Source organism: Schistocerca piceifrons, chromosome 1 (assembly GCF_021461385.2).
Source record: "Schistocerca piceifrons isolate TAMUIC-IGC-003096 chromosome 1, iqSchPice1.1, whole genome shotgun sequence".
Classification (NCBI taxonomy): Eukaryota; Metazoa; Arthropoda; class Insecta; order Orthoptera; family Acrididae; genus Schistocerca; species Schistocerca piceifrons.
The window spans coordinates 877,887,527-877,903,365 of record NC_060138.1 but is presented as its reverse complement, the minus strand read 5'-3'; positions in this window follow the sequence as shown (position 1 = coordinate 877,903,365).

Sequence of the window (15,839 nt, the reverse complement as noted above, 5' to 3'; positions counted from 1 at the left end):
GAGGACAAATGTAAGGATGTAGAGGCTTATCTCACTAGGGGTAAGAGAGATACTGCCTACAGGAAAATTAAAGAGACCTTTGGAGAAAAGAGAACCACTTGTATGAATATCAAGAGCTCAGTAGGAAACCCAGTTCTAAGCAAAGAAGGGAAAGCAGAAAGGTGGAAGGAGTATATAGAGGGTCTATACAAGGGCGATGTACTTGAGGACAATATTATGGAAATGGAAGAGGATGTAGATGAAGATGAAATGGGAGATACAATACTGCGTGAAGAGTTTGACAGAGCACTGAAAGACCTGAGTCGAAACAAGGCCCAGGGAGTAGACACCATTCCATTAGAACTACTGACGGTCTTGGGAGAGCCAGTCCTGACAAAACTTTACCATCTGGTGAGCAAGATGTATGAGACAGGCGAAATACCCTCAGACTTCAAGAACAATATAATAATTCCAATCCCAAAGAAAGCTGATGTTGACAGATGTGAAAATTACCGAACTATCACTTTAATAAGTCACAGCTGCAAAATACTAACGCGATTTCTTTACAGACGAATGAAGAAACTGATAGCTGCCGACATCGGGGGAGATCAGTTTGGATTCCGTAGAAATGTTAGAACACGTGAGACAATACTGTCCTTACGACTTAGCTTAGAAGAAAGATTAAGGAAAGGCAAACCTAATTTTCTAGCATTTGTAGACGTAGAGAAAGCTTTTGACAATGTTGACTGGAATACTCTCTTTCAAATTCTAAAGGAGGCAGGGCCAAAATACAGGGAGCGAAAGGTTATTTACAATTTGTACAGAAACCAGATGGCAGTTATAAGAGTCGAGGGGTATGAAAGGGAAGCAGTGGTTGGGAAGGGAGTGTGACAGGGTTGTAGCCTCTCCCCGATGTTATTCAATCTGTAAATTGAGCAAGCAGTAAAGGAAACAAAAGAAAAATTCGGAGTAGGTATTAAAATCCATGGAGAAGAAATAAAAACTTCGAGGTTCGTCGATGACATTGTAATTCTGTCAGAGACAGCAAAGTACTTGGAAGAGCAGTTGAACGGAATGGACAGTGTCTTGAAAGGAGGATATAAGATGAACATCAACAAAAGCAAAATGAGGATATTGGAATTTAGTCGAATTAAGTCGAGTGATGCTGAGGGAATTAGATTAGGAAATGAGACACTTAAAGTAGTAAAGGAGTTTTGCTATTTGGGGAGCAAAATAACTGATGATGGTCAACGTAGAGAGGATATAAAATGTAGACTGGCAATGGCAAGGAAAGCGTTTCTGAAGAAGAAAAATTTGTTAACATCAAGTATAGATTGAAATGTCATTAAGTCGTTTCTGAAAGTATTTGAATGGAGTGATGCCATGTATGGAAGTGAAACATGGACGATAAATTGTTTGGACAAGAAGAGAATAGAAGCTTTCGAAATGTGGTGCTACTGAAGAATGCTGAAGATTAGATGGGTAGATCACATAACTAATGAGGAGGTATTGAATAGAATTGGGGAGAAGAGGAGTTTGTGGAACAACTTGACTAGAAGAAGGGACCGGTAGGTAGGACATGTTCTGAGGCATCAAGGGATCACCAATTTAGTATTGGAGGGCAGCGTGGAGGGTAAAATTCGTAGAGGGAGACCAAGAGATGAATATACTAAGCAGATTCAGAAGGCTATAGGCTGTAGTAGGTAGTGGGAGACGAAGAAGCTTGCACAGGATAGAGTAGCATGGAGAGCCGCATCAAACCAGTCTCCGGACTGAAGACCACAACAACAACAAACAACATAGCTGAATGAACCTATGAAAATATACTACTGTACGACACATAGTTCAGGAGTATGACGTCAAATACTGTGATGTGTGAAAAACTGCGCATCATACATGACGTTTTAATTTACCACCTTTTTACTTTATTCACAACACATTTCGCAGACAGTAGCCACATATACGACTAACTGCACCGGCCAAAATTATATCATTTTGCAACACACAGTTCAGGAGATACGATGTCATAAATATTGAGCTGCGTAAAAATGAAACTCCAGAACGAAATTCGCTAGACAAACACATCAAATATGTCAAATATGTGTACAAATACGTCTGAAATATCTTAAATACACGTGAAAAACACTTATTTGACGTGTGTACGCAGGCAAAGACACGGGTAACAGTTCATCCTAACCGCTGAAACGATTTCAACCAAATGTGGTACGCATATTGGTTACGATCTGGAAAGAAATACTGTGGGAGTAAGAACAACCAGCTTCCTATTGGGGTGGGAGTGGTAACGTGGAGAGAGAATGGGGAGAAGGAGTTGGAAAGACAGAAAGGGAAGGAGGAGATTGATTGTGGGGGTAGATGAACAACGAGAGAAGAAAGGAGATGCTCAGAGAGAAAGTGGTGGAGGAAACCGACAGACTGTGGGGGTAGAGGAGATGAACCACGAGAGAGGAGTAGAGGAGATGGACTGAGTGAAGGGGGAGGACGATAGACCATAAAGTCTCGTTTTAAAGACGCGTAAGTCAAAAGATGGCTGTTTCATTACGAGAGGCTTTTCATATGCCATACGTACATACGTACAATTTTAGTCCCTTTGCTGGTACCAGAAAGTTGAACCTCGTACCGACCTGTCAGTTCACGCGATGATCTTCGTCATATGCGGGAATGTAGGGAATTCTTACCGTGATGCCTCTGGCTTTGGAGTCGGTCAATGAGAACGCAAAGCACATATAAGTTCAGTAGGTTCCAGCACACCATTTGAACCACAAAAGTTTCACCGCTTCTCGTCTCGTCTTCTGCCTGGACAGCACGCTGGTAACAAGGAGTAATTCAGACGTTTGTCTTTTGTGCAAGACGAAAGCATTTGAACAGCACACTTCGATGCGAAATGTGAGGTGGGTATAGCTGGGTGCATTGCAGTTGCTCCCATACGACCGAGCTTCACAATACTATTAGGTCCGGACAAAGTCTTCACTATTTCGCGCTGCTATTCATATAAAACTTCTGGTGCTAAATGTGGCTCTTTGTTCATCCACATATTTCTATATAAAACAGGGCAATCCAAATATATTTCAGTGACAGGCACAAGTGACTTATAAGCAGCTATTTCAACTTTAAATGATGTTTTGTGAACTGGAGCATGCTAATTTTGTGGTGTAGTTCTAACCTACTGCGCTGGAGGGATTCAAAGATAGTCCATTTAGAATGTATATTCACAGCCACCAGGGCTGAAACGTAAATTTAATTTCTTTTTCAGTTATATGAGATTTTAACTTCATTTGTCTATGTAAATTCATTATCTTACGCCACTTTACCTGATTCACCAATTCTGTCAGCCATGTCGGAATTTCGTAAATTGGTCACATGGGACAACGTAGTTCTTGAATATATGCTGCACTTTTCGTAAGGGTCACATTGCACAAGCATTTTTCCGTAGAATGGATGTTTTGTAAGTGATTTTCAGCAGTTAAGGTAAATTTGATAATGATAGAGCACTCAGAAATCATCCGACGGTGGAGACGACAGATTTGCAAGTAATAACTTTCGTCAGTAGAAAGTATGCTCTCAGCTTATTTGGCCATGGCAGGTGAGTGCCAGTAAGATACATTACTGGAGCTAGTAGGTAGCACCTCCTCACACCTTCAGTTCGTGTAGCGTGGTGTTTACACTTCCCTCTGTGTATTTAATGTTCAAATGGTGTTACCCCCGTTCTTGCGTGTTGCAAAAGTTTTGCGATCTCTTTGTTACTAGCCCAGTGTCAGATCGCGTTGTCCCTAAATCATGTTTCACGTTTAGCGGTATATATCATAGCATAAACAATGCTGATCTTCCTGTATGAACACTTGTTGTTAGTACAAGGAAGAGTGGCAGCTTTCAAAGTATATGTACAAATTACTCGTTGGTGCAAAAATGTGAATCTAAAAATTGTACTTTCTTACATTCGCCTCCTCTGTTTGGATAAAGCCTGCAAGGTATGTTTATGACAATTTTCTCACATGTCGTAGTGGTTAATAACGGAACACTAAGAAATGAAAAGTGACATATTACATTTATTTATCAATGAAGGATAAACAAATAATAAGCCACAGTGTTTTGGAGCATCAATCGATGAAAATTCATAGACAATCATTTGTTTCAATAAGAATTATCACATTACATACAATGGATTTACTCCAAGGTTTCACCAACAACTCAAGTTGTCGATTAAAGTTATAGTACTCAAAGTGCTGATTTTATTTTATTTCATTTTTTTTCTTTTAGTTACGGTCCAATCACATATATAGTTCACCATTGAAACAAAAACAGATGAAAAATTCAGTTTCTTAAATCTCACCATACACAAGAGAAACAACAAGCATGAGCTCACAATTTACAGAAAACCCACAATCACCAGCACTATCATTCATAACCACTCCAGTCACTCCATAATTTATAAAGAAGCCAGCTTCAGATACTACACAGAATGAAGGAAACTCCCACGAACACACATGATTACACAGGAGAAATGAACTCAATAAAAAATTGTGCAGGAGAATGGGTATGGTACAAAGACTGTAGATAAAATGAATAACTAAATACGAAAACAGCCAACACACAACCAGAAAACATACACACACACAAACACAACAGAACTCACAACAAATCAGCAGACAGTAAAAAACAAATGTCACATAATGACTTAACAACGAAGTCACACACAGGATGGACAATAAACTGAGGAGACAAGGACTTAACATAGCATACAGAAGCAACGACACAATAGGGAAGAGAGTTGGAATAAATACAACCAGCACTGACAAATACAGCCAGTCTGATATGTATCAGCAACTAGCACCTGCTGTCAATCCGTATATGGGGGCAAACATGCAGAAATTTGAGAACCAGGTACACGGAACATCACAGAGCTCTGAAAAGCAATAGCACACACTCAGCATTTGCAGACCACCTAATAGCACACTTGTAACAGCCTACATCAAAAATTAACAATAGAAGGAAACTTTCACATTCAAAAATCAGTAGTCCGAGGTAAGAAAGTACGAAACGAATAGATATCACTGTGCGATAGAACTTGTAACGCCGGAAATGCATATCCTCGTATTCCCATCTATTGTACTATAATTTTTTTTCCTTATTTTGTTACCTGAAGATATGACATTTCTGTGTCTTTGTATATTGTAATTGTTTTACTGTTTATATATATATATATATATATATATATATATATATATATATATATATATATATATATATATGCATTTATGTTGGTTTGTTTTGTGAATATTATTTGTATTTATACGCTGGGTCTGGCCTAGGGAAAACTATGCTATCGAACGAATACATCGATAGGTCGTGTGGAGAACAAAAGTGTTTAGGATCTTTGGTAGTATTAACTCTGCCGCTTGGAGCGCGGGCAGAGCAGAGAGAGTCTGGCTGGGGTGGTGCAATGGAGCAGGTGTGTAGTGTGAAGCTCCCGCGAGTTGCCGCGCTTTCGGGGTTTGGCAGCATGTAATTGCGCTCGACTTGCGATGATAGTTTCTGACACGGTGTCGCGGACGGGAAGCATTAGCTGACGCATATCAAGAGCCCGTTTCGTCTGATGACCGTGTCGAGAAGAAGGCGCGCCAACATCCAGCTTCTGCAACAGCGACGGCTTCAAATCTTCAACCAGCCAACAAGGAAGACTGGAAGCACGGAAAGTTTTAGAACTGTATGGCAGACCTCAGCTTTTCAAACTTTTAAAATTGTTGCGTCACAAAATTACAGCAACTTAGCGTGAACCTTTGTTGCTCATTGTCCCAATTGCATTGCCAAGCAGGGTCCCTTCCTTTTCCGAAATGAGCCCGAGTGTCGTTGAAATTCAAACGCCAGCATCATTCGATTTCACTGCTTTAATTTCAAAGTTCAGTTAAAGTATTCATAGCTGGCTACAATATTTAGATTGCACAAGCACAAATTAAGAGTGCGAGTTTTGTTACCGTATTTTAGTTACCTGTGACTGCAGCTCAGCTTGGTACGTACTAAATTTTACTATTGTTAATTGTTCAGAATCATTTAATTCAAGTTCAAAGTTAAATCTCTTATTTCTAAATTGCGTAGATTCAAGTAGCTTTTGAAATGATTGTTGAGGTAGTCCAAGACTAACCGTATTTTACTGAATTTCGATGTGCTTCAGAAAGAAAGCTCACTATTAACTTCAGTCACTAAATTAACTTTCGATTTTCCGGTTTGATTAATTCTTTTGCTAAATTAAATCAGAGTGTAGCGAAATTTATTACTTCTGACAAACATTCAGTTTTCACACTACACGTGTCAACCTTCAGTTGCCACGCTTCTAGTGCTAATTATATGTGTAATAACCTTTCTTTTTCAGTTACTATAGTAATTGTCCTTAGGACTGGCGACCGTAATTTCCTCCAAATCTCAAATATCTAATTACCGCTAGATAATTGTTAACGTAACGGCCGCACATTTACTCTTTATTAACTTTACTCCTTTTCAAAATTAATTTCCACCAGTTTCATTTGCATTTTTCCTTTCATTTAGATGTAACCCTTTCCTCCCTCTTTACCGACAGATTAACTTCGGTGACGATTGCTTTTCCCAAATTTCCATTAGGTACACGCGGTTTAATTTTTCACTGTCATTAAGGTCGATAAGTGAGGGGGAGGTTACAAACTCTCTTGCCACATTAGAAAAACTATATAAATAACACCCACCCCAGAACTGCATACGATCAGCTTCCAAATTCCCTTCATCCCAAACTGCACATCATTCACTCTACATGCCTTACCACTGCTCCCGCACTCTTTCACACACACACTTTCTTCTTCTTCTCTGTCACTTTCTTCTTCTCTGTCTCTCTCTCTCTCTCTCTCTCTCTCTCTCTCTCTTTCTCTCTGCCTCCCCTCTCCTCTCTCTCTCTCTCTCTCTCTCCCTCCCTCCCTCCCTCATTTTCTTGGAAACACGCATACGCACACACACACACACACACACACACACACACACACACACATACACACACAAACACACACTACAAACGCCAACAGCACTTCATATCGGCGCGCCACATCCCAAACAAACATTCCAAGGAAGAAATGAACACTACACAACCAAAACAACATGTAATGGCGAAGAAAACCCTGTACTTGGCGAACAAACGTTAAGAAATGCATATCTATCGACAAAAGCTCAAGAAATAACGGGTTACCTCAACACAAACAAAGTAAAAACACCACAACATCAATAACTGTGAATAGCACGCTAATTATTATAGTATATAACGATTGTCGGTCGGAAATTCATAATAAACAAAAAATAAATAAAATAACGTGTTGCTGGTTGCAGATGACAAGTTGTAGACTGCGTAGTAGACCTAGAGCTACTAGCATAAATATCCAATAGCTTCAAGTGAGGTATGTAAACAAATGCATACATCCATTTTATTTCCAAATATGCTACAAAACTAGAACCTTTAGACATATCGTAAATAAACAACATAGAACACTTTAACTCAATGACACATGTCTCAACTCTGTAATGCATGCAATCCAATGTAAAATGCCATCGCTCATTTCACAAATGTAAATATTTTTATCAGAAGTTTCTTTAAACGTTAACGTGTAACAACAAGTTTACAGAAGCAAAATATTTCGGTCGCACAACTTTCTGAGTTCGGCAGAATCGTGGTGTCAGCACTGCTTAACCTTAGCTATTTGTTCGCGGTTTGAAGGACGTTCACACGTCCACTGGCTGTTTGCGCAAAAAGAAGCAGTCTAACGATCTATTGGTATCATCACGATGCTTTAAAATGAATTGAAATGACAGAGGAGTGGGATGAGAATTCTCAATTCACGTAATGGAGGGGTTATGCTTATTTGCTATGAAACGACATTACAGTGACATGTAGAGAGGATTTAAACATTTAGATGACAGTGGAAGAGAAAAAGATTGCAACGATCGACAGACAGGATTCATTGTTTTGCACATCAAGAAGCACTTTGTGCTAAATTTGCAGTCACGGCGCACTTGAAGAAATTGGTAGTACGAATAGTAAAATTCCTGAAGTCGCAACTAATATTCCATTCTCAATTGCAAAAGTTTTCAATGAAAATGTCGAAGAGTACAGACACTTCATATATTACTGCAAAGTACGTTGGTTAAGTCAAGGGGCATGCCTGGAACGATTTTTTATTTAAAACTCGCTATTGTTCAATTTATGAAGGAGAAAGGAGTACAGGAACGAAAATTAAACATCCAGAATGGATTGCAGACTTCGGGTTTTAAGTAGACTTGATCGCACATTGCCCACAGTAAAACATTGAAATGTAACTTCTATCTGATTTGATGAGGATGCGTTTGAGAAGAAAATCGCATTCTATAACGGACACACAGACACTCCACACCCCTAAGCTCACTGGTGATAAACAAAGCGGGGAATCTGAAGAATTCATTGTGGCCTTGCAAGAATTAAAAGGATAGTTTTATAAAGGTTTTGAGGACACTGTCAGTCTTACATCTCTTCTCGAGCTGTTTTCGAGACCGTTTGCCATTTCAGTTGAAAGCGCCCTACCTATGTGCAGACGTAATTAACTGACCTTTACTTAAAACTGTCCATGACTTTAACATTGTATTCCTCGGGTAGATTATGCAAGTCTCCATAAGTGCGAAAGACCTTTTTTCGATTATGGAACTAAATAAGTCACGATTAAGTGGCAACTTGAGTGCGAACTCTTTGAAATTATTGTCTGTGTCTGTGCGTATGCCGATAGTTCGTACCAGATAAAAATTGTATCTTCAGAGCACCAAAAATAATTAACTAATACGGAAAATTTGTTTTCTTTGTGATCTATGTTGTTGAGAAACGTGAAATATGTAACCAAGAGGCATGCAGTGCGACTGCATTTCTATTTAAATGCCGCGCGTTCGCCATTTTCCCCTCCTACCTCTCCTCGCCCACAGACAGCGTAGTGGGAGAAATGGGAATCGAGACTGAGCGCTTTGGTACTCGGGCCCCGACATAGCCCGCACCCGAAATCTTGGCCGCCCTGCCTTATGCATCCTCATGCCGTTGATCATTGTTGATTCTTCCGCCCTTTAGGGGCAGTTTTCCACCCCAAGGGCAAGAGAGTTCATTTCTTTATTTGCTGCCATTTACAAATGACCTGCCAACTTGTTACTAAGATAGGCTGTTCTTCCACACTAAGAAACTTTACAAGTACAGAATTCAGAATGTGATACTTATTTGTTATTTCTTATTTTTAATAATGGTTACTAATATTTCAACTTTATATACTTATAAATTTAAAAGTAATTAAGAAATGAAAATCTTAAAATTAGCGGTTTATGAATGGAATATGGGAATTTATGAAGACAGAGAAGATGTTATGACCTGATATAACTTTAAAACATATTATAAATTTGGAAAAATGTTTCTAAAATTAACAAGATTCTTGCATTTAAGACGGATAGATAAAAGATAACAAACACTTATGAAATCAACAAAATTTTGGAAAATCGAATTATAAACCATAACCATATTTTTAGGAAGAATAAAAACAGAAGATAGGAAAGATGATAGTGGAAGAATGTCCCTTCACCAAGTATGTATGAGAGTGAGTGTGTTCTTTTTGTCTAACAAGCCACCGACCGCCAATCAGAGCTCTTCATCTATATCTAACATCTGCTCTAGATTTCCTCATAACTAAACCTTAAACTCTATCTTGTAAGGCCGTAGCGTTTTTATGTAGGGTATTTATTCATTTTCATTTACTCTCGGTGTCGGGATCAGTCTCATCACGTGACTGCATGTTGGAATCAGTGGTGTTTTCCACCCTGTGGGTTCCTTCCTGTCCGTTCATATGGTCTCGTTGTCTGGTTCAGACGTACTCTCTATAGGTCGCTTTGGATATATCATCAGTGAGTGTGTTTAACATGGTCCATTGGCCTTCGTCTCTGAGCATTGCGTGTATGGCGCCTTGAATATTGTTGAGGTTTACGTTTATTGTGTGTCTGATGCTGGTACATCGTCCTCAGAAAAAGACGATGTGTTCTGGAGAGTCTTTCTTCACTTATGTGCATGTTGGTGTTGAAACACCCCGTTTGAAAAATTAATGAATTACTGTGCTGGTAAACCCCTTACGTTATTTGATTTTCAAACAGCTGAGGAAAACTGAACGTACTCGGACATTACTATCTTTACTTATTCTGATCAACAATAAACTGACACACAAAATTTTTAGCGCAACGCAATCTGACTTTCAAAAATCCCTACAAAAGAATGGCCCTGACTAACAATAACCTATACCTTTGATGGATCTCTTACCTCATCTACTGCAACACAGCGAGCGCCACTACTGCCAGCTAAATAAAAGATTCTAACTACTGAAGGCACTGACTACTGATAGGCATACTTAGCAAATGAAAGATTTTGATAGAGAACAAACAATGTATTTACCTTAATAATGTTCAGAAGACATTATATATCAGTACATAATATCCAGTATTACGAATTTACTCTTTCTGGCGGACACACGTCGAGATCGTCCGCTCTTAAAATTCAGCCATCTCTGTCCCCACATCCACCACTGCTGGCGGCTTACCTCCAACTGCGCAACGCTAAGCGCTGTTCACATCCAACTGCCCAACACTACAATAGCGAATATTCCAACAATGCTAACCAGACTGCACACAGCACAGTCAGTGATTTTCGTACAGAGCGCTACGTGGCGTTACCAACATAAAAACCTAAACAGCCTACTTACAGTGTCTGCCTGAGACTCACGTGGAATCAGGGCCGTGTCCTATTAAGAAGTGGACCATACCGCGGCTGAGATCGGCATGTTTGAGTTTTAGTCTCTCCCTTACATCGGTGATGTAGTCTGTGACCCTTATCACTTGTGTCCCACTCATCTTACCAGGTACCCAGGTTCAGGGCAAAATTCAATCAGACCCGAGACCGAAGGCGTTTTGAGCATTAGTCAAAGACGCTATCCCTACACTACAGGTTATTAAGTGTAAAGTGTGTGTCTTTGATGCTGTGATTTCCATTGCCTTCTGAATCCCCATGGCGTTGATGATTCTGATTGTGAGTTTTTAGCTGCCGAAATACCGTAACAATAAAATGTTCTTGCAGGCTAAACATTGACTTTTTTTGATAGTGTTTGGGGGAGGAGGGGAGTGATCTTTTAAAGAAAAGCACCGAGTACTGATACTAGTTAATATGCGCTGAGAAAGTTTTTGCAGAACGGGTCGAGACAAACGTTAATTACGAAAGAAGAGGGTGCCGACGACGCAGTTTCACATCCATTGCCAAGTGAACATTGCCTAACTAGGCGGATATGGTGTTGTAATTGTAGCCTCGACTTCCACATTTCCTAACACTCTCTGTGAAAAGTTTCACATCAAGTGGGTGAAAGCGTTTTGTCGGTCTTCTCATGAGCTCTCGCAAAAATATGTCGTACCGATTTTGAAACCAAACTTTGTTACTTTAACACGTCTGTGGTTAAAAAAGTCTTGGAATAAGCGAAAAAAATTCTCGGCCTTTTAAAGACAGTTTATCTGTCGTAAACCTCGTTTATTACTCATGATAAAATTTGGCGTGGACTTTATGTGATACATAATATGAAGAAGAAGATAATACAGTACATACGGGTCAGCTAAACGCCAAACGTCGGAGGAGGTAAGCCTCGGATTCTGGTGCAGTCGTCAATCACCGCAAGTGGAGCGCCGGGAGAGGTCGACCATGAGGACAGCTCGACCCCGCTGTCGACTTTGATCGATAGCACTCTCGCCACCATTGTCCCACTTTCCATTATACACGCAGTTATTAATTGGCCGTGCCTTACGATACACTGCGGGCGAAGTGGATGAGAGCCATCATCTACTGACGGCGGCTATTCCCAAGTTGAGCGCCTCTGCGGCGGCCGGGCGCCGTGTTACTGCCACGGGCGAGCGTCCCTCTTCCGCCACGGTTGAATTCAGTGCATGCTCGCATCTGTATGCATCCCATTAAAGGGGAACAAGTGGCGTGGCATCTACTGAATTCAGAACGGAGAGGAATTCGATTAGGCCATTGTGAAGTATAATACTCCTAAAAAGTACGTGCAGCTGCCATCAGATACTTTTCAGAATGCCACAGCAGTTTTCTTCCCATCGTTTAGCCTGCCGCAGCTACTATTGCGACTCGGTTAATAACAATTCAGAAAATTAAACACGTTTGCTGCTGGCTGCAGCAGAAATCTGTACTTCCTGCTACAGGTGACAGTTATTATGTAGAGCAGCGCATCTCAAACTTTTATGGCCACGCTACCCTTTTCAAACACTAAATATTTTATGGAGCCCTAAAATAACTAAATCCTGGTTTCATTTTCATTCTTTAATTATAATAATTTAACGAAAATAATACAAAGATAGGTACATTATACACAATTGACTTTCACAACAATACGCAAAAAACACACATTAATGCAACACATAAAAATTATGTATACTTGAAACTAGTTTCCTCCCTTCCCACCCCAATTCCCACCCCTACCCTCCCAAAATGACCCAACTCCCCCCTTACATTTTCTTAGTGTTGGTCTAATTCTTTTTCTACGATTGCAGTACTGTACAATCAGAATCTGCCATATAACTGGACTCTCTAGATGTATATAGTTAATTATATGAGTCTATTAATTTTCGTACGTAGAATTTTATCATTAGGTAAGTTACTGCCTCTACTACACCTACTTGATTGTAGTTACATTCAGTAAATTGCAGCCAGTCGGATGCAATCAGTATGCTAGTTTGATAAATCTCAGTAGTGGCTATATGCAGATAGTCACTAATTTCCTGTTTACAACCAGTAATTTTTTAGTAGTATTTTACACACTATTGATACACACTGCAGCATTTAGTTTCTGTTATCAGCTATACACAGTCACATTTAAACAGCTGCTCACAACTACAATTAGCTCACCTTTTACTATCGGTAAATTTTTTTACGGTTAGTTTTTCAACTTTTCTATAGATTTGTAGTGAGTTCATCATCCATAGCCACAGGTTATTAGACAGCCACAGATCTAAATAGCGAAACATTTCCAGTTCTAAGTGGATAAGACACTTACATTGCTAGGTTGTTAACTATTTATTATTGCAGATACTAAACCATCTACAACCTACAGATGGTGATTTATTTTGCCACACAATATTAGCTCTATGTAAACAATGACCTATAGACAATCTATTATTAAAGTAGCAGATGCTTTTCTCCACAGTTACTGATAATGTTTACAGCTAATAAGCACTTCTATTCATTCACAGTTAGGTAGTGAAACGTACTGTGCTTATTTCATACATCTTACGTGAATGTTGCCAGTTACAGCAATTTCAGGATGCGCATTTAGGGCTTTGTATGCATTTCTGACCTAGTTATTTACTGTATCAAAAGTAAACAACGATGCCTGCGTTTCCTTTTTCCTATAGTTAATTTTGAATCTTCGTTTCAACTACTCACTAGGAATTATTTCACCATGTACTCCAGTTTTGCTTCTCGCCCCTTGATGCATCTCGCGTGCTGTCTGCGCGGGCGTATTTCTTGCTGCCACGCTGTTCACATCCGTACACCAATTCACGACACGTTCTAAGACTTACGGTACCATATAATTGGTATTAAAGCCGCTAGACACAATTCTTTCTCGAAACGTACTTGCGACCTGCATATAATCCAGTACTAGTTGCTTCACTGGACTAGCTACAGCCGTAAGGAAATTAGATCCCGAATCTCCCATCCATAGGGCCACTTGTCGTCAATATTAACTTATCTGAATTATCATTGAGTTTTTTATTCTATTTACTATGCTGTTTATATCCACTTTCAATTTTGTTTATGTCTTATGACGACTATGGTTACTTTGTTTTATTATTTTGTGGTACTTTCTCCCCCACTCTCAAACCAGCTTCAATATATGCAAGTCATTAGCTGTGTAAGATTACGAGTCTGGACAACAAAGGTGTAATCTGTAAATAACTTTGGTTTAATGTTGCTATTTATCACAGAAATTCACACATTTGCACAGTTTACAATGTGACAATTTTACGACAGTTGTAAAACAAACGCATCTCTTCCTCAGAAAGTGAAGTAATCCGAACCCCACAATGGTAAATTTTAGCTAGAAGTTTCTTTAAAAAATTATTCTTATGACTACATCATGAGGTTGGCCAGTACTACGATAAATCATTCGATTCCGGTTCAAAGTTTGGTACTATTTAGGATGACAATCAAGTCTATGGAGGATGGTTAGTTCTGTGACAAGCTGAGCAAAAGATTACCCAAGGTCGCTCGAGTTTTCAGTGGATGCAAGCTGATGAACCAATAAGTTTACGCCTCTCCTCGGGGTATTAGCTGCGATGAGCTGTCGTCTGCATGGCTGCTCTCGCCCACTGAAATTCCTGTAAAAACTAATTAAGCCTTTGCTAATTTTTCCAGCAGAAACTCTCCCTATGTTTCTCGTTATGCGAGAAAACATGTACTCATCCCTAGTCTTGGAATATGGTGATATGCATGCACTTGGCTGGAGCGGCATGCATATTAAAATGCCCTCTCAGTCCTCGCAAGGACAATTAACTAACTGGCTGGTTCGTTTCTCCCCAATGATTACATTTTTCAGTTCCTCGAAAGTGAATTCCTTCAGCGTTCAGTCCTATCTTGTATTCATTGTCTCACTTTCATGCAGAATAGTATTCACTTTCCAATCCTAGAGTGACCGCAAAGTGTGGCAATGGCTTAGCTGACAATGAAATAGGTTCTGGGATGCCAGAAAATTTATTGGAGGTACACTGACCCTATATGAAATACTCAAGGTACAGAAAGAAATGCTCAAGTGAAACAAAGAATGATTCGACGACACGGCCATTAAATGTAATGAATAAATACGACAACCTGTCACATTTGATTCTGCGAACACTGTTAATAATTCCTCTAGCAGCATATCAGACTAAGTGTAGCACTCGATTACATACTCTGTGACGCGCATTCGTGACTGTTCGATCTACATTTACATCTACATTTATACTCCGCAAACCACCCAACGGTGTGTGGTGGAGGGCACTTTACGTGCCACTGTTATTACCTCCCTTTCCTGTTCCAGTCGCATATGATTCACGGGAAGAACGACTGCCGGAAAGCCTCCGTGCGCGCTCGAATCTCTCTAATTTTACACCCGTGATCTCCTCGGGAGGTATAAGTAGGGGGAAGCAGTATATTCGATACCACATCCAGAAACGCACCCTCACGAAACCTGAACAGCAAGCTACACCGCGATGCAGTGCGCCTTTCTTGCAGAATCTACCACTTGAGTTTGCTAAACATCTCCATAACGCTTACCAAATAACCCTGTGGCGAAACGCACCGTTCTTCTTTGGATCTTCTCTATCTCCTCCGTCAACCCGACCTGGTACGGGTCCCACACTGATGAGCAATACTCAAGTATAGGGCGAACGAGTGTTTTGTAAGCCACCTCCTTTGTAGATGGACTACATTTTCTAAGGACTCTCCCAATTAATCTCAACCTGGCACCCGTCTTACCAACAATTAATTTTACATGATCATTCCACTTCAAATCGTTCCGTACGCATACTCCCAGATATTTTTCAGAAGTAACTGTTACCAGTGTTTGTTCCGCCATCATATAATCATACAACAAAGGATCCTTCTTTCTATGTATTCGCAATACATTACATTTGTCTATGTTAAGGGTCAGTTGCCACTCCTTGCACCAAGTGCCTATCCGCTGCAGATCTTCCTGCATTTCGCTGCAATTTTCTAATGCTGCAACTTCTCTGTATACTACAGCATCATCCGCGAA